We start from the raw sequence: 25,255 nt of genomic DNA on the forward strand, positions 1-25,255 counted from the left end.
TTTAATTAGATTTATTTGTTAATTAATGGAACTTGGACTTGATTAATGTAAATGAACTCTTGAATATGGGCTTATAAGCCCACCCTACCTCTTAGTTGGATTATTTAGCCCATGTCTTCCACTTGTAAGTATTATTTGGAACTTAACTACTTAGTTTAATACTTAAAGGAATCTAGTTACCATAATCCCCATGCACATACACCAAATAACCAACTTTTGTAAGGCTTTTCATGCTAAGAACTAGTAGACTTTCTCCTCCTCCCTCCTCCCCCAAAAACCGTCGGCCTCTTATGGCAATAAGGGGAGTTTTGATTTTTTTTTTCTTACTACTCCATTCATATTTCTCTCACTCTCAAAAACACACACATACTTGCAACTCTTTTTTCCTCTCTTTTTCTCTCAAGTTTGTAAGTATTATGAACTTCTTTTCTCTTCTTTTTCTCCTTGTAAAACCGAATACTAACACCCTTGAATCATCATCATCTTTTGTTACTTGTTGTTGTTTACTTGATTATTGTTTAATTACTTACTAGTTGTTAATGTTGTTGTTATTCTTTGCTAGTTACAAGAATCAAACTCTTTAGTTTCATTCTTCATTTTATCTTGTAATTTCAAGAACACACAAGAACTAAACTTACTAGTTTATGTTCTACATATGTTGTTTCAAAAGATTGTAAGTTCATGGTTGTAAATCGTACTTGAAGTTCATGAAGTAAACTTTAAAGTTTACTTTCTAAAGATCAAGACTTAGGCTTGAATCTTTAAAGTATGAACAACCTTGAACTAGCTACTTGTTTACTTAGTTTATTTCTTTATATTATGCACTTTAAATTCATGTTTGTTGGTTGTTATTGGTCAAATGTTACTAGTTAACTTTGATCTCATTAATCTTGAACTAAAGTTAACTTTAAAAGTTCAAGAACATGTAAGTAAACTTTCTATTATTATAACTTGGTACACTTATGTTAGATCTAGACTTTTGAGTCTTGGATCTTCAAGATCAAACTAAGAACTATGTTCTACAACTCAAGATCTTGATTTCATAAGTTTACTTTCAAGTTTGTAACTTAGTATTAGTTTTAAAGTTCATGTATGTGTTAGATCTAAGACTTTGATGTAACTTTGGTTCATCAAAACACTTGCAACACTTAAGTGAGTTGTGCTTCATGTCTTAGACTTACACTTGGGTTATGATGGTCAAAACTTGGTGAAAATGATGCAAACACATCAACGAGTTGTACACTTGAAGCTATATGCATCAAGGATGAGAACCATGATAAGCATCGAGCACCAAGAACCACCGGAACCTACTGACCCTACAGTTCTACTGTTTCTGTGTCTGACCCGTATGACCTGGGCTACTGTAATTATGATTTTCAGATAGCTCTGTTCGAGTAGATAACTTTTCATATAGGACTCGTCCTAATCCGAGTTACGGTTTAGGATTTATGGCCCTCCGATCGTCACTATGTCCATTTAACGTTGTGCTGAAAATTCTGACCTACTCGCACTTAGACCATCGCCACGGTCAAACAAAGACGAGTTTGCTTCTGTAATTTTTACCACACTTAAAGGACTCATAGACGGAGCCATGGCCACTAGTCTCACCTTATTTCAGTAGGTTTAGTGGCCGTGGTGACTGACCGAACTCAGCCTTTGTTTTAAACTACTTTCATAAACGAAACCTACTTTACACCTTTTGTTTGATGATGAATGATGATGACCTTTAAGACCTTATTTACATACTTTTAAACCTATTCGGACGATTTACTGACTTAGTACTATTTGACTTATGTTGAGGACCCGTTTGGACGACCTAAGGGTCACATACATTTATTCATGCTTGCTATTCGTAGAAGCATACTGTTGGTGTAAAACAATTGATGTCGGTTATGACGTCATCTTTTTTTATCATGAATGCAACTTCTTTTATTACAGCATGTAGTACTTAACCTTGTAATGATCCTGTTGTTGATGATTTGTACACGATGGTTTTGTACGGGGCATCACATTTGGTATCAGAGCATTGGTTGTAGGGAATTAGGTTGCATTAGTGAGTCAAGACCGACCCGAGTAGGATTCACTAATAGGACTAATCTACAACTTGCTAGTTTACTTGTTTCTGCTGAACTTACTACATGCTGCTGCTTACTTTTACTGCTATATGCCGTATGCTATTACATGATTTCACTACTGCATGCTATTATCTGCTTTCGATTGCATGATACTTGTCGTTATTGTCATGCTACTTATTGTTATACATGATTTAAACTATTGGCCTAATACGTGTTTGCTTTATAACTTACTGACATGGAAAAAATTTATTTTTCCTTGTTCAGATGTCGGATACTCCACCTGCTATCATTTTGGGCAGTTCAGACTCGTCAGCCACCCCACCTGCTGCTGCTGCCGACACACCGATCCCGCTACCCACGAGTGACCCCGGCGCTTCATCTTCTGGAACTAGCAGCCAGGCGCCTGCCCCAGTGGTTACTTCTAGCGGAGCCCAGGACCCTTCGGAGATTCCAGCTCCATCTGCCCCCAGACCCTCAGGATCACAGCCCCGCTCCGGTGAGATTGTGATTCCCGCGGAGTTCGGGGAAGGTCCTTTCCGTAACCGTTATCGCCATTGGTGCCGACGCGCTCCTGATGGACGTCTCATTCCGATCGGACCCGCTCATTACCAACAGATGATGGCCGCTCAAGGACGGCCAGTTCAGCCACCCGTACAGCCACCACATGATTCGGACGACCCGTCATCCACTGATGCTTCATCCGACGACACCTCCTCAGACGACTCCAGTGATGATGAGGACCCTGATGATGTACCTATTCAGCCACCCTCCACCCCGCCGAAGAAGCGGTATCGCTTCGACGGTACCATCATTCCGGGGATCAACGGAGGACGAGCCTTCACTGACGCGTTTGTGCCGTACCCTACCGACCCACAAGTGCGTAAGGCACCCCGTTACGTACTGACTATTTCTGGAGCCGGAACATCTACACCCCGTTATGTAATGTCTGCACCACCGGCACCACCCGCACCACCGGCACCCCCAGCACCACATGCCCCACCATCTCCCACTGTCGAGGAATTGACAAGGGAGGTGGAGACCCTCCGAGCTCGAGTTGCTGAGCTAGAGGACCAGATGGCCCATGTTATGGGCATCCTTCACCCACCTTCACCGTAGGGCTTTTGTATTTAGATTTCATTATGTAATCTAGTTGTAGTTTTATGTTTCACTTATGTATTGTACGGACTTATTCAGATGTATGAAACTTATTATTATTAATGGAACTTTGCGTTATTTAATTCTTGCACGATGTTCTATTTACATTACTGTACGATGATTCTGTGGTATTTGTACCTAGATGCGTTATTTAATAATATGTGATGTTTTGATTCCATGTTGGTTACTATATACTGTATTATTATATATTGAATGCTGGATTTTGACTTGAGTCAAAATTTTTGTTTAGAACACCATGGCTAACGGTCGATCCACACCTACTGCTGCTCAAATTGAAGAGATGATCCAAGAACGTGTAGCCGCAGCCATTGCGGAAATGCAACCCCAAGCACCACCGCCACCGCCACCACCACCGGTTATTCAACCCATTCGAAATGGGTGTACTTACAAGGAATTCCAGAGTTGTAAACCACATAACTTCAGTGGAACCGAGGGACCGGTTGATCTCACTAGATGGTTCGAGAAACTTGAATCAGTATTTTGAGTTAGCAACTGTTCGGAGGACAACAAAACCAAATTTGCTTCTTGCACGCTATCAGACGGCGCGCTTACGTGGTGGAAAACAATGGCACAGGCACAAGGCATTGATGAGGCGTATGCTACGCCATGGGAAGAATTTAAGTGTGCCATGATTGAGGAGTATTGTCCGAGAACCAAAATCCAAAAGATGGAAATGGAATTCATGCAGTTAAAGGCCGTTGGGAACGACCTTGATGGTTACAACAGGAGATTTTTGGAACTAGCCTTGATGTGTCCGACAATGGTCACCCCAGAATTCAAGCGAATGGAGAGATACTTCTGGGGACTCCCTAAGAGCATTAAGGGAAACGTCACCTCGTCCAAACCACCAAATGTCCCAGAAGCGATGCGCATGGCGCATACTTTAATGAATCAAATAACCATCGATGAACCGGAGAAAACTAAGTCTGAAGCGGGTACTAGTGAGAAGCGCAAATGGGATAACCACAACAACAACAACAACAACAACAACAACAGGGGAAGAAACTATGAACAGAACCCAGCGAAACGACATGAGGGTTTCAGAGGAAACAACAACGGTGGAAACCCCAACCCCAACAACAACACCAACTCCAACCCGAACTACAAGGGAACCCTACCTCAATGCAAGAGGTGTTACAAACACCACACTGGGTATTGCAATGTTGTCTGCGAGAAGTGCCAACGGTCTGGGCTTGTTGGAAAAGACTGCAAGGTCACCACTTTGAATGGGAAGCCGAACACCAACGGGCCAAGGAAGTGTTACGAATGCGGGCAGACAGGCCATTTCAGAAATGCGTGTCCAAATAAGCGAAAAGATGGTGGACCACCGCGCGCTAGAGCTTTCAATGTTAATGCAAGGGACGCACGCGAAAACCCCGACTTGGTGACAGGTATATTCAAAATCAACAATCTTTTAGCTTATGTCTTGTTTGATACTGGTGCGGATAGAAGTTATGTATGTAGACAATTTTGCGATAGGATTAATTGGTCATTAGTCCCGTTAAAAGAGAGTATGCTTGTCGAGGTCGCCAATGGAAAACTTGAAAAAGTTGACCATATTAGTCGAGGAGCTATTATCAACATAGCTGGTGCAGATTTTGAAATTGACTTAATACCCATTAAATTGGGAAGTTTTGACGTGATCGTCGGTATGGATTGGTTGAGCAAAATAAGGGCCGATATTATCTGTGGAGATAAAGCTCTTCGTATACCACAAGGAGACAGTGAGCCACTGATCATCTACGAAGAGAGATGTACCTCGAAGTTGAACCTCATTAGTTGCGTGAAAGCGCAAAAGATTATGAAGAAGGGACGTCTTGCTGTCCTAGCGCATGTGAAAACAGTAGAAACCGAGGTGAAGAATGTAAACGATGTTCGAATTGTGAACGAATTTTCCTATGTCTTCCCTGAAGAATTGCCCGGATTACCACCGCCGAGATCCGTAGAGTTTCAGATCGACTTAGTGCCAGGAGCTGCACCTGTAGCTCGCGCACCTTATAGACTCGCACCTTTCGAGATGCAAGAATTACAGAGCCAACTACAAGAACTACTTGACCGAGGGTTTATCCAACCAAGTTTCTCGCCTTGGGGCGCACCTGTGTTGTTTGTGAAGAAGAAGGATGGATCCTTCCGTATGTGTATCGACTACCGTGAACTCAATAAATTGACAATCAAGAATCGGTATCCTCTACCCCGCATTGACGATCTTTTTGATAAACTACAAGGATCGAGCGTTTACTCGAAGATCGACTTACGATCCGGTTATGACCAGTTGAGAGTAAAGTAAAGTGACGTAATGAAAACCGCATTCAGAACTTGTTATGGTCATTATGAGTTTCTCGTGATGTCATTCGGTTTGACAAATGCACCTGCCGTGTTCATGGACCTCATGAATCGTGTCTGCAAGCCGTACTTGGATAAGTTTGTTATCTTCTTCATAGATGATATCCTCATCTACTCTAAGAGCGAAGAAGAGCATGAGCAACATCTCCGATTAGTACTTGAACTCTTGAGACAAGAGCAACTTTACGCCAAATTCTCCAAGTGTGAATTTTGGTTGAAGGAAGTCCAATTTCTGGGTCATGTTGTGAGCGACCAGGGTATCAAAGTTGATCCCACCAAGAGTGAAGCTATCAGCAAGTGGGAGACCCCCACTACTCCGACTCATATTCGCCAATTCCTAGGTCTCGCCGGTTACTACCGAAGGTTCATTGAAGGATTTTCTCTGATTGCGCGTCCTTTGACCGCGCTGACTCACAAGGGCAAGAAGTTCATTTGGGAACCCGCACACGAATCAGCATTCCAAACTTTGAAGAAGAAGTTAACCACCGCACCTATCCTATCACTTCCTGAGAGCAATGACGACTTTATTGTTTATTGTGATGCATCGAAGAGTGGTTTTGGTTGTGTACTGATGCAACGATCAAAGGTTATCGCTTATGCCTCCCGACAATTGAAGATTCACGAACGGAATTACACTACTCACGATCTTGAACTTGGAGCCGTTGTCTTTGCACTCAAATTGTGGAGACACTATTTGTATGGAACTAAGAGTATTATCTTCACCGACCAGAAGAGTCTCCAGCACATCTTTGATCAGAAGCAACTGAATATGAGACAGCGTTGATGGATCGAGACGCTCAACGACTACGATTGTGAACTCCGTTATCATCCGGGAAAGGTCAATGTTGTAGCTGACGCTTTGAGCCGAAAGGATAGGACGGCACCTCTTCGTGTTAGGGCTCTGAACATCACCATCCATTCGAACCTCAACAGCCAGATCAGAGTAGCCCAAGATGAGGCTCTCAAGGAGGAGAACATATCTCACGAACATTTGAACATACTTGTCTCTCGATTCGAGGTTAGGGAGTCTGGACTCCGATGTTATGCCGGAAGAATTTGGGTACCTTTTTATGGAGATCTACAGAACATTATACTTGACGAAGCCCACAAATCGAGATATTCGATTCACCCCGGAGCGGGCAAAATGTTCCACGACCTTAAAGAACAGTATTGGTGGCCGAATCTTAAGAAAGACGTTGCGACTTATGTTGGTAAGTGTTTGACTTGCTCGAAGGTTAAAGCCGAGCATTAGAGACCTTCTGGTTTGCTTCAACAACCAGAAATCCCACAATGGAAGTGGGAATGGATAACAATGGATTTCATCACCAAGCTACCAAATACGGTGGGCGGATACGATACCATTTGGGTTATTGTTGACCGCCTCACCAAATCTGCACACTTCCTAGCGATGAAGGAAACTGATACAATGGAAAGACTTGCTCATCTATACATCAAGGAGGTTGTATCTCGTCATGGTGTACCTTTATCGATCATCTCCGATCGCGATCCCCGTTTTGCTTCTAGATTTTGGCATTCTTTGCAAGAAGCCATGGGAAATCGTCTTGACATGAGTACTGCTTATCACCCTCAGACTGACGGGCACAGTGAACGAACGATTCAGACCTTGGAGGACATGTTACGTGCATGTGTCATTGACTTTGGAAAAGCCTGGGAAAGGCATTTGCCACTAGCCGAATTCTCGTACAACAACAGTTATCACTCGAGCATTAATGCCACACCTTTTGAAGCATTGTATGGCGTCAAGTGCCGATCTCCTATTTGTTGGGCCGAAGCAGGCGAAAAGCAAATCACCGGACCCGAGGTAGTCCATGAAACAACGGAGAAGATTGCTCAGATTCAAGCGAGACTTAAGACTGCTCGCGATCGTCAAAAGAGTTATGCCGATCTTAAATGTAAAGACTTTGAATTCAATGTTGGTGATCATGTTATGTTGAAGGTTGCACCTTGGAAGGGTGTGATTCGCTTTGGAAAACGTGGAAAGTTAAACCCACGATACATTGGTCCTTTTGGAATCTTGAAACGTGTTGGACCCGTTGCTTACCGTTTGGATCTACCAGCACAATTGAGCTCAGTTCATCCTACCTTCCACGTGTCAAACTTGAAGAAGTGTCTTGCTGCACCTGAACTTATCATACCACTTGAGGAACTTACGATTGACGACAAACTCCACTTTGTGGAAGAACCAGTTGAGATTATGGATCGAGAGATCAAAACTTTGAAACGCAACAAGATTCCGATAGTACGATGGAATGCCAAACGAGGACCTGAGTTTACTTGGGAGCGAGAGGATCAAATGATGCGGATGTATCCTCACCTTTTCCCGACTCCTCCATCTACCTCAGCTTAGATTTCGGGATGAAATTTTCTTTAACAGGTGGGTAATGTAACGACCCTGGATTTTTCCAACGTTTATTTATTAATAATTGTTATTATTAATACTTGTGATAAAACGAATGTATGTTATTACATTTACTTGTTGCCATGATACACCGTACTTGACTTTAATTGCCCAAAACGTCTTTGTGACACACGAAACTTACACGAATAATATTTTCAAGTATTATTTACATTCATGATTAGTTTTATCAATCATTTTAATTAACTAAGACTATTAGTTAGTTACTTGGCCTTTAATTGGATTTATTTGTTAATTAATGGAACTTGGACTTGATTAATGTAAATGGACTTTTGAATATGGGCTTATAAGCCCACCCTACCTCTTAGTTGGATTATTTAGCCCATGTCTTCCACTTGTAAGTATTATTTGGAACTTAACTACTTAGTTTAATACTTGAAGGAATCTAGTTACCATAATCCCCATGCACATACACCAAATAACCAACTTTTGTAAGGCTTTTCATGCTAAGAACTAGTAGACTTTCTCCTCCTCCCTCCTTCCCCAAAAACCGTCAGCCTCTTATGGCAATAAGGGGAGTTTTGATTTTTTTTTTCTTACTACTCCATTCATATTTCTCCCACTCTCAAAAACACACACATACTTGCAACTCTTTTTTCCTCTCTTTTTCTCTCAAGTTTGTAAGTATTATGAACTTCTTTTCTCTTCTTTTTCTCCTTGTAAAACCGAATACTAACACCCTTGAATCATCATCATCTTTTGTTACTTGTTGTTGTTTACTTGATTATTGTTTAATTACTTACTAGTTGTTAATGTTGTTGTTATTCTTTACTAGTTACAAGAATCAAACTCTTTAGTTTCATTCTTCATTTTATCTTGTAATTTCAAGAACACACAAGAACTAAACTTACTAGTTTATGTTCTACATATGTTGTTTCAAAAGATTGTAAGTTCATGGTTGTAAATCATACTTGAAGTTCATGAAGTAAACTTTAAAGTTTACTTTCTAAAGATCAAGACTTAGGCTTGAATCTTTAAAGTATGAACAACCTTGAACTAACTACTTGTTTACTTAGTTTATTTCTTTATATTATGCACTTTAAATTCATGTTTGTTGGTTGTTATTGGTCAAATGTTACTAGTTAACTTTGATCTCATTAATCTTGAACTAAAGTTAACTTTAAAAGTTCAAGAACATGTAAGTAAACTTTCTATTATTATAACTTGGTACACTTATGTTAGATCTAGACTTTTGAGTCTTGGATCTTCAAGATCAAACTAAGAACTATGTTCTACAACTCAAGATCTTGATTTCATAAGTTTACTTTCAAGTTTGTAACTTATTATTAGTTTTAAAGTTCATGTATGTGTTAGATCTAAGACTTTGATGTAACTTTGGTTCATCAAAACACTTGCAACACTTAAGTGAGTTGTGCTTCATGTCTTAGACTTACACTTGGGTTATGATGGTCAAAACTTGGTGAAAATGATGCAAACATGTAATGACCCAGAAATTTCTGACCAAATTTAAACCTTAATCTTTATATGTTTCCAACACGATAAGCAAAATCTGTAATGTTGAGTCTAGAAAGTTTGGAATCTATATTCGGATAATCAGTTACCCTTTGACCATGCCTGACGATTCACGAACAATTGTTGTAAATAAAGATGTATACATAAATAAGTATATATGTAAATAATTATACATTATCAATTAATGTATTATGTGATTTAGTACTATGACAGAGAACTTAATATAATTTAAAACTTGAATATTTAAAAACATAATTTTATATATATATGAATTTTATATATGATTATTAACTATATGAATATTGTAATATATTGAAAGATATAAATAATAAATATTCTGTACGTACCAAAATATAAAATATATATTATAATTATAAAATATGATAACATGTAACATTAATATATTAAATTGTAAGATAAAAATATAGTTGTTGTAGTAACATTAATATTATTAATATTACTTTCATTATTATCAATATTAGTATTATTAGTATTATTTCTATTATTACTATTACTAGTGTTTTTAGTATTATGAATAATATTTTTACCATTTTTATAGTTAAGATTATTATTATTATCTAGTATTATTATAATTATTATTAATTATTAATATAATTATTATTAGTGTTATTATTATTTATTAGAAAATAATACATTTAATTATTATTAACATTAGCAATATGATTATTATCATTTTTATTCAAAATTAGTATTATCACTAATTCTAGTAATATTTTGATATTAATATTATTATTATTATTATTATTATTATTATTATTATTATTATTATCATAATTTATCTTATTATTAGTATTTTTATTAATAATGATATGAATATTATTATTAGGATTATTAGTATTATTGTTATTATTAATATAAACATGTTACTATATTTGTTAAATTTATTAATTATTGTTATATTTAATGTGGTTATTAACTATTATTATTAAATTAAATTTTATATAAATGGAACCAGATGATACACGTATGAATAAATCACTATCAGCTTTTTATTTCTTTTCTGTGTTCCCGTGATACTATGTCGAGCTCCCTCTTCTTTATAAAATTCGATCAGCTCCAGTTATGAGGGAAATCAATCGACTTATATCAGCAAACACCCCTAATTTACCTACTGTTATTTGAATAAAAACTAAAAATCGAAATTTATTGAACAAAGCTCGAATACCTCTGTTCGCTGTAACTTTTAAACAAAATCTCGAATTTGAATTATTTTTAAAAATCTAAAAATGAAGAAGACATTTAATTCATGTCGTTAATCTTCCTGTAAGTTTTCAGATTTTAATTTGAAGAATTAAAGACGAATTTGGGAGTCAAAGATTAATATCAAAAAGTCAAACATTTTTCTTCAATCGAATTCTTGTTTTCTGTTACGATTCAAGTTAAATTGGTTTTCCAAAAAGTTCATAGGAAGTATTTACAATCTTTTTCATGTTGTAACTATAACCTATAAGTGCCTAGAAATTGAAATTAAAATTTGGGTTTAAACAAATTGTTTCGACGGTAATAGCTTCTGTTATCTGTTTAAATTTTTTATTTATTTATCTGAGTCTGTTAAATTCAACTCTAGTCGTATCTGATTATGTTCAAAGATAAATTAAATTGTAGTTTAAGGTTGGGTTGATCTCCTGGTCGATCACAGTTACGAGGAAGGAGAAAGGAATGTAGAGCAGGTCATACGATTTATATAAATATGGTTTAGTATTGAATCAGAAAAGAGAGACAGAGGGAGTGGTTAAGGAGTTGTTCGGGTTTACGAGAGGTCATGGGTTCGAGCCCTGTCTTGGGCAATTCTTTTTAGGAGGGTTCTTTTAAAGGGTATACAACTTTCTTTTTCTTTTAATTATAATTATAATTATTATTATTGTTGTTGTTGTTATTATTATTATTAATTGTGATTAATGTTACTACAAGTAATATAATCATTACTAATACAAAAATATGTATTATTATTAAAGATAGGAGTAAGATAACTATTATTATTAATATCATTATTATTATCACTAATAAGAATTATTAACATTATTATTTGTAGTATTATCAATATTATCTTTTGTACCATGACAATTATTATATAAGTATCATTATAATTACTAGTTTCGATAAACAAACATTATATACAAAAATATATTTAATATACATAACCTAACTATATCGATACTCTTATTTATTTTAAATATACAAAATGATTACATTTAATTAAATAAGGATATATATAGAAGTTGTTAATATAAGAATCATATCACTAATAATAATAATATATATATTTATTCGATTTCGATTATATGTATTAATGAATATACAAATAATATAGGTTCGTGAATCTGAGGCCAACCCTACACTTGTTCCATGATGTTATATGTATTTTTACTACAAAATACAGCATGGTGAGTATATAGTCCCTTTTAAATTCTAAATGTTTTGGGATGAGAATACATGCATTTTATGATTTACGTTATGGACACAAGTGATCAAAAATAAATTCTATGTTGAGTTGTACCATGGCATATTTATTTATACTTGGTAGCTAATATTTACATGAGGAATGTAAACGCGAATCCAGTTGATAGATCTATCGGGCCTGACAACCCCAACCGGGCTGGACGACCAGTTTTCAACGGTTGCACAGTACTTCGTTTCTGTATACTACACTTGGTACGGTGTAGCGATTATTTAAGAATATGCTGCGATGATTTAAATGTTAAGTATGGTTACCAAGTACTCAACTACTTTTACATACACTTGCGAGTGTATTATGTTTAAATATATGAAATCTTGTGGTCCATAGTTATAACGCTGCTAGCATCAAACCTATATATCTCACCAACTTTATGTTGACGTTTTAAAGCATGTTATTCTCAGGTACAAATTAAGTCTTCCGCTGTGCATTAGCTCATTTTAAGGACATTACTTGGAATCGATCATCGCAATGGGACCAATTGTTGAAGATTTCGTCCGGATGGATAAGGACGGGTCTTTACAGGTGGTATCAGAGCGGTGGTCTTAGCGAACCAGGTCTTGCGTTAGTGTGTCTGACTAGTAGTTGTTAGGATACATTAATGAATCTGGACTTTGACCATGTCTACATATCAGAAGTTTTGCTTATCATTTCTAGTCGGAAATCATCTGCTTATCATTCTTAATTCTAGACACGACTTACTGCATTTAGTGCATCGATAGTGTATAGACAAAATTCATATCTTAGCGTATCTGATAAATCATATCTTAGCACATCTGTAGACTTGCCTGACATATGCCGTAGCTTCCTCTGTAGCCTACCAAATCTTTAGGATTATATATACATAGATACTCTATATAGTTAGAATGTCATCTGATATCTGAAAATCATTTCACATCGAAGATCCTTTTCATCCACCAAATTGCTCTCTTGGCGATGAACCTGAAGCACTTACCGGCGAACCTGTTCGAGAAACCCTTTTCTCTCTCATTTCTAGAGTATCTCGTCACGATTATATATTATCCCATATTTCAAATCTTATTCATCCGCTCGCTCCAACTGTCAAACATCCCGGTGTACTAGCAGAAGTTAACGAACTTAGCGCTCGCGTGACGGCTTTGAAGAGTATGGTGCAAAGGTTACAAACACCAACAGCAGCACCAGCAGTATAATCAGCACCACCATCATCAACGCCAACAGTACCCTTATCACCCACAATCACAATCGCGTCATAAACCTCAACATCACAATCTGTACCTCGGATATCAACATCACATGCCTCAACATCTCATTCTGTATCTCGAGCCTAATTATCGTTCTATGTATCGTTCTATCTACTTTATCTTCGTTCTACATATCATTCTACATCGATTATCTTCGCTTTACGTATCATTCTATCTCATGTATCTTCGTTCGACATGGCGATTATGTAATCCCTAATGTTTTAGAGATCATGTAATCAAGTACTAACAATAAATCAAATGAGTTTAATATCTTATTGACTCATTAGATCCATGATTACATTCGAAGAAAATATATATGCAAGTATATTTTCATAAAAATTGTAATTAAAAATTCTTTCGTACAAACTACTAATGGTGAAAATATTTTAACGGGTAGGTAGTATCCGAGGAATATTTAGATTTCACATTAATAAGTTACACTGTACATTCTTCGAATCTGATTCAACGGTCATTTACTATCATACTTACATTCACCGATATACGTATCCATTCACCACAGAGTGACCATTTCTATTCAAATTTCATATTTGGATTTTGATCTATCAGAATCCAACAAGTGGCATAATGAAGAAACTTTGGACAAAATAAAATTTGCTAGAAACAAACAAATTAACTACAATGAATTTGTTAAGAATCCACGCTAACTGTTCCTAGCTAACTGTTCCTAGCTAACTGGTTACATTTTATTTATCGCAATTTAATTATCGCAATTTACATTCTCGCAATTTTATTTATCGTCATTTAATTTCTGTTATTTATTTTTACGCACTTTAAATAACGGGACACGTATACAAGGTTTCGACCTATCATATCGACTCATCTATATATATATTTCGGAACAACCATAGGCACTCTATATGTGAATGTGGGAGTTGGCTATACAGGGTTGGAGTTGATTCCAAAATATATATATGGTTTGAGTTGTGATCAATACTGAGACCGGTACACGGGTAACGATACGTATTAATTAATTCGAATATTATATATTAAATTATATATGAATTTATTGGACTATTGGACAATTGGACTATTGGACTGCTAACTTTGGACAATTAAAATGAATTAAAATATTGATTATAATATATGAAACTAAACAATTCTTCAAGTTTGCCACTTGAATTCATCTTAAACCTCATTTGTATCTCGACGATTACAATCTGCGTACAAACCTATCAGGATTCTTGAAAATACCTCAATCGAGAAATTGAACCGACCGCACTTCATCTATAGAAGAAAGGATCTATACACATGAAAAACTCTTGAACCCAAAGTCATATTTTAACACGTACCGCGACGAATTCTTTAGCATTTATTAGCAAAAACAATCTTACAATTTCTTTCCAAAGTAGCCAATTTTGTCACAGCTCCAGCAAGCCAACTTCGATTTTTCGTTCGAATCAACCTTATTATAACTTTGATATATACGATTAGCTTTCCTCATCGTTACCGGAGAACATTTTATATTCCACCATATTACCATCAGCGTTTAATCATCTAAAAACACAATTCTTCCAAAACCACCTTGGTTTGATAACCGATGACCCAGATCCGTTAACTTTGAAAATGCTGACGAAGCAGCATATTGTAGATGGTCTTAATGGCCAAAAGTTGATGACAAAGAAGGAAGTGTTAGAAACACTCAATAGGAAATTTAGCACCGGAAAGTGGATTATGCGAAACTATGAAGGAAACCGTGAACAAATCACAAAGAATAAGTTTGACTTTAAAGAATCTAAACGATTCAGTGCCTGCTGAAACCGTTAGTAAGAACCCTACTCCTTATTCTAAACCTTTCCAGATGATATTCTTCATCATCATCTTATCTTAGATATTATAAGATATCTTCATACCTTCCGATATACACATCCTTCATATTTCTGGAAATATTTTCACAACTATTTTTATCTGAATTCATTTATCACTCCGTAACATCTGCGTTACAACATAAAAGAAACTGTGTTAGTTTCTAAATTCTGAAACCTCCGAGTTTAAAATAGGAACGTTTTGAAGTAGTGTTGGGAACTGATACATGAATTAGTATAATATAATGACACTTGATCAACGTCATTATATTACAGTAAGTCATGTTGAGTTTCTAATGAGATGTGATGATTCACAGTACCATCATCATGTGTCATGCTACATGGCTCTTACATCCTATCTAATCTCTAAACATATCAAGAAAATATCCTCTTGATGATTCGGGTTTTTTTTCAGGATATTCTGGTAATTTGATAAATTAAAATCGTGCCATTACCAATTTTTTTTAAGGCATTAGCTATGTTCATTTCGAATTTCATACCTACGAATTCTGGACCATTACTCGCTTGACTCGAAGTTGGGAAGAGAAAACTAAAGCATGAAGCTCCGAAAAATAATGAAGAATATAAAGCCCGATAATAAACCCGAAATTACAAACCTTGTATATAAATGCATATAGCAATATAAAGACACGGGAGAACTAGAAACACTATGAACACAAGAGTATAGTAGAAGTAAATAGATTCTTCTGGCGGTAGATGAAAAAGAAGAATTACAGATACGAAAATTAAGAGTATATCAAGAATCAGAATGAGATGGAGCATATTGGCGAATGTCTTAAAGTAGGAATTAAGGAGAAAGAGTAAAAGATGTGAGTTGTGAAAAATAAGGAAACGAAGGAGTGGATTTATAGTGAAGTATCCGACAGAGAAATCGAAACAGATTGCCGCATTAAATTCAAGAAGATCCTGATCGCCGAAGAACCAAATCTCATTACGTAAGATTTTCTTTAAATTCCTTAAATCCCGGAAATCAATGATAACTACGTCATCGGTTGAAACGAATATATTTACTTACTCATTTCACTCTTTTGTGATAGCTTCCCTCGTACGCCTTACGTGATCGAATCGTTTTACCGATATCTCTCAATAATGATAAAACTCCATTATTACCTCATATTCGTCATGAAAACATTCCTATTGTTATCCATGACAACCTCTATCAAATTTCGGGGACGAAATTTCTTTAACGGGTAGGTACTGTAATGACCCAGAAATTTCTGACCAAATTTAAACCTTAATCTTTATATGTTTCTGACACGATAAGCAAAATCTGTAATGTTGAGTCTAGAAAGTTTGGAATCTATATTCGGATAATCAGTTACCCTTTGACCATGCCTGACGATTCACGAACAATTGTTGTAAATAATGATGTATACATAAATAAGTATATATGTAAATAATTATACATTATCAATTAATGTATTATGTGATTTAGTACTATGACAGAGAACTTAATATAATTTAAAACTTGAATATTTAAAAACATAATTTTATATATATATGAATTCTATATATGATTATTAACTATATGAATATTGTAATATATTGAAAGATATAAATAATAAATATTCTGTACGTACCAAAATATAAAATATATATTATAATTATAAAATATGATAACATGTAACATTAATATATTAAATTGTAAGATAAAAATATAGTTGTTGTAGTAACATTAATATTATTAATATTACTTTCATTATTATCAATATTATTATTATTAGTATTATTTCTATTATTACTATTACTAGTGTTTTTAGTATTATGAATAATATTTTTACCATTTTTATAGTTAAGATTATTATTATTATCTAGTATTATTATAATTATTATTAATTATTAATATAATTATTATTAGTGTTATTATTATTTATTAGAAAATAATACATTTAATTATTATTAACATTAGCAATATGATTATTATCATTTTTATTCAAAATTAGTATTATCACTAATTCTAGTAATATTTTGATATTAATATTATTATTATTATTATTATTATTATCATAATTTATCTTATTATTAGTATTTTTATTAATAATGATATGTGTAACACCCTAGGCAAATCCCACATCGCCCACGAACATGAGTGATCATGGGATTATAAGGTAATACTCACGCTTAAATGATACAACGCGTTTTGGGATCACAGGCTGAGTAGAAGTGCGAGTACGTTATGGTTAAGCGTGCTCGGGCGAGAGCACTACCAGGATGGGTGACCTCCTGGGAAAGTGCTTCTCGTGTGTGGTCGCCAAGAAAAAGCCTTGCGCCTGCGGGCAAAGCGGACAATATTGTGGTCATGTTAAGCTGGGGTGTTACAGAATGGTATCAGAGCCACTCATGTGCCGTTGGGGGTGGTGGGGCAAACCTCATCGAGGACGATGAGTCCCTAAGGGGGGGTGAATGTAACACCCTAGGAAAATCCCACATCGCCCACGAACATGAGTGATCATGGGATTATAAGGTAATACTCACGCTTAAATGACACAACGCGTTTTGGGATCACAGGCTGAGTAGAAGTGCGAGTACGTTATGGTTAAGCGTGCTCGGGCAAGAGCACTACCAGGATGGGTGACCTCCTGGGAAAGTGCTTCTCGTGTGTGGTCGCCAAGAAAAAGCCGTGCGCCTGCGGGCAAAGCGGACAATATTGTGGTCATGTTAAGCTGGGGTGTTACAATATGAATATTATTATTAGGATTATTAATATTATTGTTATTATTAATATAAACATGTTACTATATTTGTTAAATTTATTAATTATTGTTATATTTAATGTGGTTATTAACTATTATTATTAAATTAAATTTTATATAAATGGAACCAGATGATACACGTATGAATAAATCACTATCAGCTTTTTATTTCTTTTCTGTGTTCCCATGATACAAAGTCGAGCTCCCTCTTCTTTATAAAATTCGATCAGCTCCAGTTATGAGGGAAACCAATCGACTTATATCAGCAAACACCCCTAATTTACCTACTGTTATTTGAATAAAAACTAAAAATCAAAATTTATTGAACAAAGCTCGAATACCTCTGTTCGCTGTAACTTTTAAACAAAATCTCGAATTTGAATTATTTTTAAAAATCTAAAAATGAAGAAGACATTTAATTCATGTCGTTAATCTTCCTGTAAGTTTTCAGATTTTAATTTGAAGAATTAAAGACGAATTTGGGAGTCAAAGATTAATATCAAAAAGTCAAACATTTTTCTTCAATCGAATTCTTGTTTTCTGTTACGATTCAAGTTAAATTGGTTTTCCAAAAAGTTCATAGGAAGTATTTACAATCTTTTTCATGTTGTAACTATAACCTATAAGTGCCTAGAAATTGAAATTAAAATTTGGGTTTAAACAAATTGTTTCGACGGTAATAGCTTCTGTTATCTGTTTAAATTTTTTTTTATTTATCTGAGTCTGTTAAATTCAACTCTAGTCGTATCTGATTATGTTCAAAGATAAATTAAATTGTAGTTTAAGGTTGGGTTGATCTCCTGGTCGATCACAGTTACGAGGAAGGAGAAAGGAATGTAGAGCAGGTCATACGATTTATATAAATATGGTTTAGTATTAAATCAGAAAAGCGAGACAGAGGGAGTGGTTAAGGAGTTGTTCGGGTTTACGAGAGGTCATGGGTTCGAGCCCTGTCTTGGGCAATTCTTTTTAGGAGGGTTCTTTTAAAGGGTATACAACTTTCTTTTTCTTTTAATTATAATTATAATTATTATTATTGTTGTTGTTGTTATTATTATTATTAATTGTGATAAATGTTACTACAAGTAATATAATCATTACTAATACAAAAATATGTATTATTATTAAAGATAGGAGTAAGATAACTATTATTATTAATATCATTATTATTATCACTAATAAGAATTATTAACATTATTATTTGTAGTATTATCAATATTATCTTTTGTACCATGACAATTATTATATAAGTATCATTATAATTACTAGTTTCGATAAACAAACATTATATACAAAAATATATTTAATATACATAACCTAAGTATATCGATACTCTTATTTATTTTAAATATACAAAATGATTACATTTAATTAAATAAGGATATATATAGAAGTTGTTAATATAAGAATCATATCACTAATAATAATAATATATATATTTATTCGATTTCGATTATATGTATTAATGAATATACATATAATATAGGTTCGTGAATCCGAGGCCAACCCTACACTTGTTCCATGATGTTATATGTATTTTTACTACAAAATGCAGCATGGTGAGTATATAGTCCCTTTTAAATTCTAAATGTTTTAGGATGAGAATACATGCATTTTATGATTTACGTTATGGACACAAGTGATCAAAAATAAATTCTATGTTGAGTTGTACCAAGGCATATTTCTTTATACTTGGTAGCTAATATTTACATGAGGAATGTAAACGCGAATCCTGTTGATAGATCTATCGGGCCTGACAACCCCAACCGGGCTGGACGACCAGTTTTCAACGGTTGCACAGTACTTCATTTCTGTATACTACACTTGGTACGGTGTAGCGATTATTTAAGAATGCGATGATTTAAATGTTAAGTATGGTTACCAAGTGCTCAACTACTTTTACATACACTTGCGAGTGTATTATGTTTAAATATATGAAATCTTGTGGTCCATAGTTATAACGCTGCTAGCATCAAACCTATATATCTCACCAACTTTATGTTGACGTTTTAAAGCATGTTATTCTCAGGTACAAATTAAGTCTTCCGCTGTGCATTAGCTCATTTTAAGGACATTACTTGGAATCGATCATCGCAATGGGACCAATTGTTGAAGATTTCGTCCGGATGGATAAGTACGGGTCTTTACAAAACACATCAACGAGTTTTACACTTGAAGCTATATGCATCAAGGATGAGAACCATGATAAGCATCGAGCACCAAGAACCACCGGAACCTACTGACCCTATTGTTCTACTGTTTCTGTGTCTGACCCGTACAACCTAGGCTACTGTAATTATGATTTTCAGATAGCTCTGTTCGAGTAGATAACTTTTCATATAGGACTCGTCCTAATCCGAGTTACGGTTTAGGATTTATGGCCCTCCGATCGTCACTATGTCCATTTAACGTTGTGCTGAAAATTCTGACCTACTCGCACTTAGACCGTCGCCACGGTCAAACGAAGATGAGTTTGCTTCTGTAATTTTTACCACACTTAAAGGACTCATAGACGGAGCCATGGCCACTGGTCTCACCTTATTTCAGTAGGTTTAAAGGCCGTGGTGACTGACCGAACTCAGCCTTTGTTTTAAACTACTTTCATAAACGAAACCTACTTTACACCTTTTGTTTGATGATGAATGATGATGACCTTTAAGACCTTATTTACATACTTTTAAACCTATTCGGACGATTTACTGACTTAGTACTATTTGACTTAGGTTGAGGACCCGTTTGGACGACCTAAGGGTCACATACATTTATTCATGCTTGCTATTCGTAGAAGCATACTGTTGGTGTAAAACAATTGATGTCGGTTATGACGTCATCTTTTTATCGTGAATGCAACTTCTTTTATTACAGCATGTAGTACTTAACCTTGTAATGATTCTGTTGTTGATGATTCGTACACGATGGTTTTGTACGGGGCATCACATCTTGATTATCATAAGTCACGCGGACAGCATAACGGCTAGAAAATAGCCAAATTAAACAACACTGCAGTTCTGATCTACACCCGTGCGGTTGCACATGCATCCGTACGGTAACACACTCACTGATCGGTTGCATCAACACCACTGCATCCGTACGGTCGCACATGCACCCGTACGGTTGCACAATATACCAGTGCGGTTGCAGGATGCAACCGTACGGTTGTGTTCTTCGTGCATCATGACGGGTTTCGAACCAAAATTGCTCAATCTCGTTATTTGACTCGTTATAACCCAAAATTTCGACATCATAAGTTTAGTAAAACATCTAGGGACTAAAACTCTTTTGTTTTACACCAATACAACAACAATTTAACTAGATTTGACTCAAAATCCACTTTTGACAAAACCTAACTTAAAACCACAAGAATCTATCAATTTGAGACTGAAATTCGTGGATTGTTACCTTGAAACAAACACAAAATCAGTAGAAACAAGCTTCGTAACAAAATTGATACTCCAAAAACGAGATTAAGACATTAGGGTTTCAAGTAGTGAGAGTGAATTTAGGTACGGAGTAAAATTAGAACCTTCAAGAAAATGAGGGAAAGAAGCTGGTATCTTTCTTATATACTAGTGCTAAACACAATACTCCATCACACACGGGTATTTACCAGTTATCTAATAACTTTCGTACTTAATTTGACTGCCCTAACGGACTCCAAATTAAATAAACGAATCTGTTCTGTGACCCTTGTCACAAACTGGTTTTAATCAAATAATAAAATAATACTAAACATCTAATTAAAATAAATACATAATTAGTCACACAATTATGCCTAAGGGCAAAAAGGTCATCTTACATCTAAGCCCGAAAATGTTACACATATGGTATAGAGTTTTAAAAACATCACCACTAGATGAAATAGTAAAATATTAGCTAGCTTATTAGTAAGCTGACCATACACCTCCTTTATTTATAAATAAAGGATTGTCCAAAAACATAACCATGCACCTGCTTTATTTATGTATGCTCAACCAAACAATGGCATATACATTATTATGTATTAGAAATTTATAAGAATTAGTAAAATAAAGAATTCACTATCATAAGGTTAAATAGTCGATAAATATATCTATACTTCATACATAATCTTAAGCCTTGGTCCTGCACAGTCAAACAGTGAAATATAGTGAAACATAGTGAAACATACTGAAACAGATTTCTGAAACACACGTGAAGGTCCTGCACATAGTGAAACATCGTGAAATAGCGTTTTTTATTATCCAATAGCGTTACACCATAGAACTCTTTTTGACTTGAAAAAGAATGTATATTTTCTTTCTACAATAGCCATAATTGGTAATTTATGAGTTACCAAGCTATAAAAAATAAGGAAAATAGTTTTCTATTTTTATTTTTACCTTACCTTCATATACTATTTGTCACGCAAATTTATGTCTTTTAGCGCTTTAACCACTGTCGTTTCAAATGCCTTATATAAAATGTGTAATAGTTTGGAGTAGTGTGTTGATTCGATCTGAATATTTGAGGCCCGTCTTCTAAAAAAAATTGAACCACATCTGCAGGGTCGACATTTTACATGTGAAGAAACACTTGACAACAATGTAATCAACAAAGAATGGTTCTACTATGGACGCCCTACCTCTAAAAGAAGACCGAAAGGAACAGGAACCTTGCCTTATTTAGGATGCCCATACCATGATGTTGAAAACTCATATATTATCAGGTACCACACATTCATTACCAAAAAACATATTCTTCATCCATGAGCTATCTTTATAGACCGAACATTGCACTGATAAATTATTCGTACTCTAATATTATGATGCTTTCTGCACAACACAAAAATACATTTGCAACTTCAAGGCACCATTTTCGGACGACTCTGGCACATCGATGTTCACTTTCTTTACAAAAAAGGCCGATGCATTAGTAGGTTTAAGCTGTGTAACACTGGTCACCACAATGGGATATGACAATCTAAAGGAGATACCACCTCAGATCAGGCAACTGAAAGGCACACGCCACATATTCCCCATACGGACAACCAAAGTTTGTATTTTAACATCATTTCCCTCATTCCTCAGATATGAAAGCAATCACCGAATGACATCATCAGGACCTCCAAACAGAAGCTTCACCGGGTCAGATTAAACTGCGAGAAACATATTAGTAATAGTAAAATATATTACTGCAAATCAGCTGCTATTGTAGTTTACTATTGCAACTTATTTCATTTTGACAGAAAAAACCCTATTCTGCTAATAAGATGTTACGAAAGAATAACAAAATGCAGTCGCCGTAACGCACGGCCAGATCCGATGCTAAGTACTGTTATGATGATATTGCAGTCAAGTCAGAGCGGTTCCATGTTCGGTATTTTGAGTGCACCTATTCCAGCTGATGTACCGCCTGTGGGAGTATCATCGTCAATAATATCAAGTGTGAATCACTCTTGCTTGGAGCTGCCCGAGGTAGACAATGTTTGATCAAGCGCTACATTATTTAGAGGCTGTTAGGAAATTGATAAATAAAGTTATTCATCTGATGATGTAGGTTCAAATATATTCAATTTGGTAAATAACTTGCCAAAGGTAAATACAATAAAAAATATTATCATTGAATATATTGCACCTTAAAGGGCGTAGGTGTCTTATAATCAACACTATCATTATCCAAATCAATTAGGTCACCTTTCTTACGGAGTTTGTTAGCAATGGTGTTAATGACTTCACTGTCATCCGTTGCAATAACGGCGTATACATGGTAGTTCTTTGAGACATTAAAGTCAAATTTTTTTACTAACCAAACAAAAGTTTGGTTCAACACACAATTCACCTCAATAGGGACGTCATAAGGATCAGTACACTTTTAAGACAGGACGAAAGGAAGTATGTTAAAAAGTTGTAAGTTTAATTATGTTTACATAAGAAGTATGTAGAAGATTTATAATGGATCATAAAATTGATTTTACTTACCATATTAAAATATATCAAGTATATTATAAATGTAGCGTTACAAAATATATTATAAATGTAGTTTTTATATAATATATCAAGTATAGTCAAAATTGGAGTTGTAAACTATTTGCTCTAATTGCATGTTTATATGACAAGTAGTGCAATTTAATAAGATTCTACTTTATTCTTATGTGTAGCACTCGATATAAGTGCCTCTGGAGGTGATGGTTTCAGGGGTCGTAAAATTCAAGGAGCCGAATTAAATAACTTCTACAAATCGGTGTGTAAGTGTTGTGGTTTTCGAATTATCATTCTCTTACATGCGTTTCGTTGGATCCTTTTGGATGTGTTGATGTTGTGTTTCTTTTGTTGTAGTTTTGTTGTGTTTCTTTTGTTGCACTTAAAATACCGACAATTATGGAGTAATATGTTGGAAACACGACCTAAAATCTAACTACAAAGTCCATGCTTATAAATATTATAATTTTCAACTTCATGTTTTTTGGTTTTTCAGGTTGTAACTTGAAAAAAAGATACGTTCATGGTTTATAACTTTGTGTTATTTGTTTTTCTAGGCTCTAACTTGCTTGGTTTATTACGAGTAATTGAACATTACTACCGAAATAATTTTGATTTCTTAACAACCTAACAAATAGTATTTAAACAATAATTATTCTGACAATTTAAATTTTGATTAGTCCCTAAAAAGACCCCGCGAATTCGCAGGTCTTAAGCTAGTATATATATATATATATGGAGAGGATCCAGTGAGAACTTTTTTAGTGTGAGAACCCTAGGAACTCCAAAATACACCCAAATACAGTAAAATTCGAGCAAAAAAAGGGAAGTCGAGCAAAAATTAAAAACACGGACGAACAAAAAAATCATGGTCGAGCAATTTTTTTTTTTGTTCTAATACCAAAATGTCGAACACAAATTGTTCGAATATCGTATTTTTTGTTCGAATATCGTGTTCTACATTTTTTTGTTCGACTATCAAAATGTAGAACACAAATTGTTCGTCCGCCTTTTTTTTGTGTTCGAATATAACGTTTTTTTTGTTCGAATAGCACGTTTTTTGTTCGCCCGTGTCCCATTTTTGCTCGAATTTCACCTTTTTTGCTCGAATTTCTCTTTTTTTGAGTTCTCAGGGTTCTCACACAAAAAAAATTCTCATTTGATCCCTCTACTATATATATATATATATATATATATATATATATATATATATATATATATATATATATATATATATATATATATATATATATATATATATATATATATATATATATATATATATATATATATATATATATATATATATATCTATGGGCTTAAAATAAAATAAAAAGGTAGAAGAGGATATGAGCCGTTAGATCAATGAGATTATCCTTATATACTAAAAGAGCACCAGGATTTGGCCGTTTCCTTCATCACACTGCCCTAAACGACATCAGCCCTAATCTCCACATACCTTTACCTCCACGCTTTCTTCCCCAAATTTTACCCTACCTTAAAAAAAAAATCTCTCTTCCAAATTACTCCGTCTGTTCGCAACCAGCAAAAAACACCCCCACCAAGCAAAACCAGCGCC

At 34.9% G+C, this 25,255-nt stretch overlaps 1 long non-coding RNA gene across 5 annotated transcripts in view; it reads left to right on the forward strand.

The window, feature by feature from the left end:
- LOC139896303 (uncharacterized) overlaps positions 1 to 24,149 on the forward strand; it is a 28,802-nt gene extending 4,653 nt beyond the window's left edge. For all 5 annotated transcript variants that reach the window (XR_011776186.1, XR_011776182.1, XR_011776185.1 and 2 more), the window contains 4 exons: positions 22,264 to 22,424; positions 22,565 to 22,842; positions 22,944 to 23,172; positions 23,856 to 24,149. This is a non-coding gene — a long non-coding RNA (uncharacterized lncRNA). The remainder of the gene's footprint in view (positions 1 to 22,263; positions 22,425 to 22,564; positions 22,843 to 22,943; positions 23,173 to 23,855) is intronic.
- Positions 24,150 to 25,255: the final 1,106 nt, after the last annotated feature.

Source organism: Rutidosis leptorrhynchoides, chromosome 3, assembly GCF_046630445.1.
Source record: "Rutidosis leptorrhynchoides isolate AG116_Rl617_1_P2 chromosome 3, CSIRO_AGI_Rlap_v1, whole genome shotgun sequence".
Taxonomy (NCBI): Eukaryota; Viridiplantae; Streptophyta; class Magnoliopsida; order Asterales; family Asteraceae; genus Rutidosis; species Rutidosis leptorrhynchoides.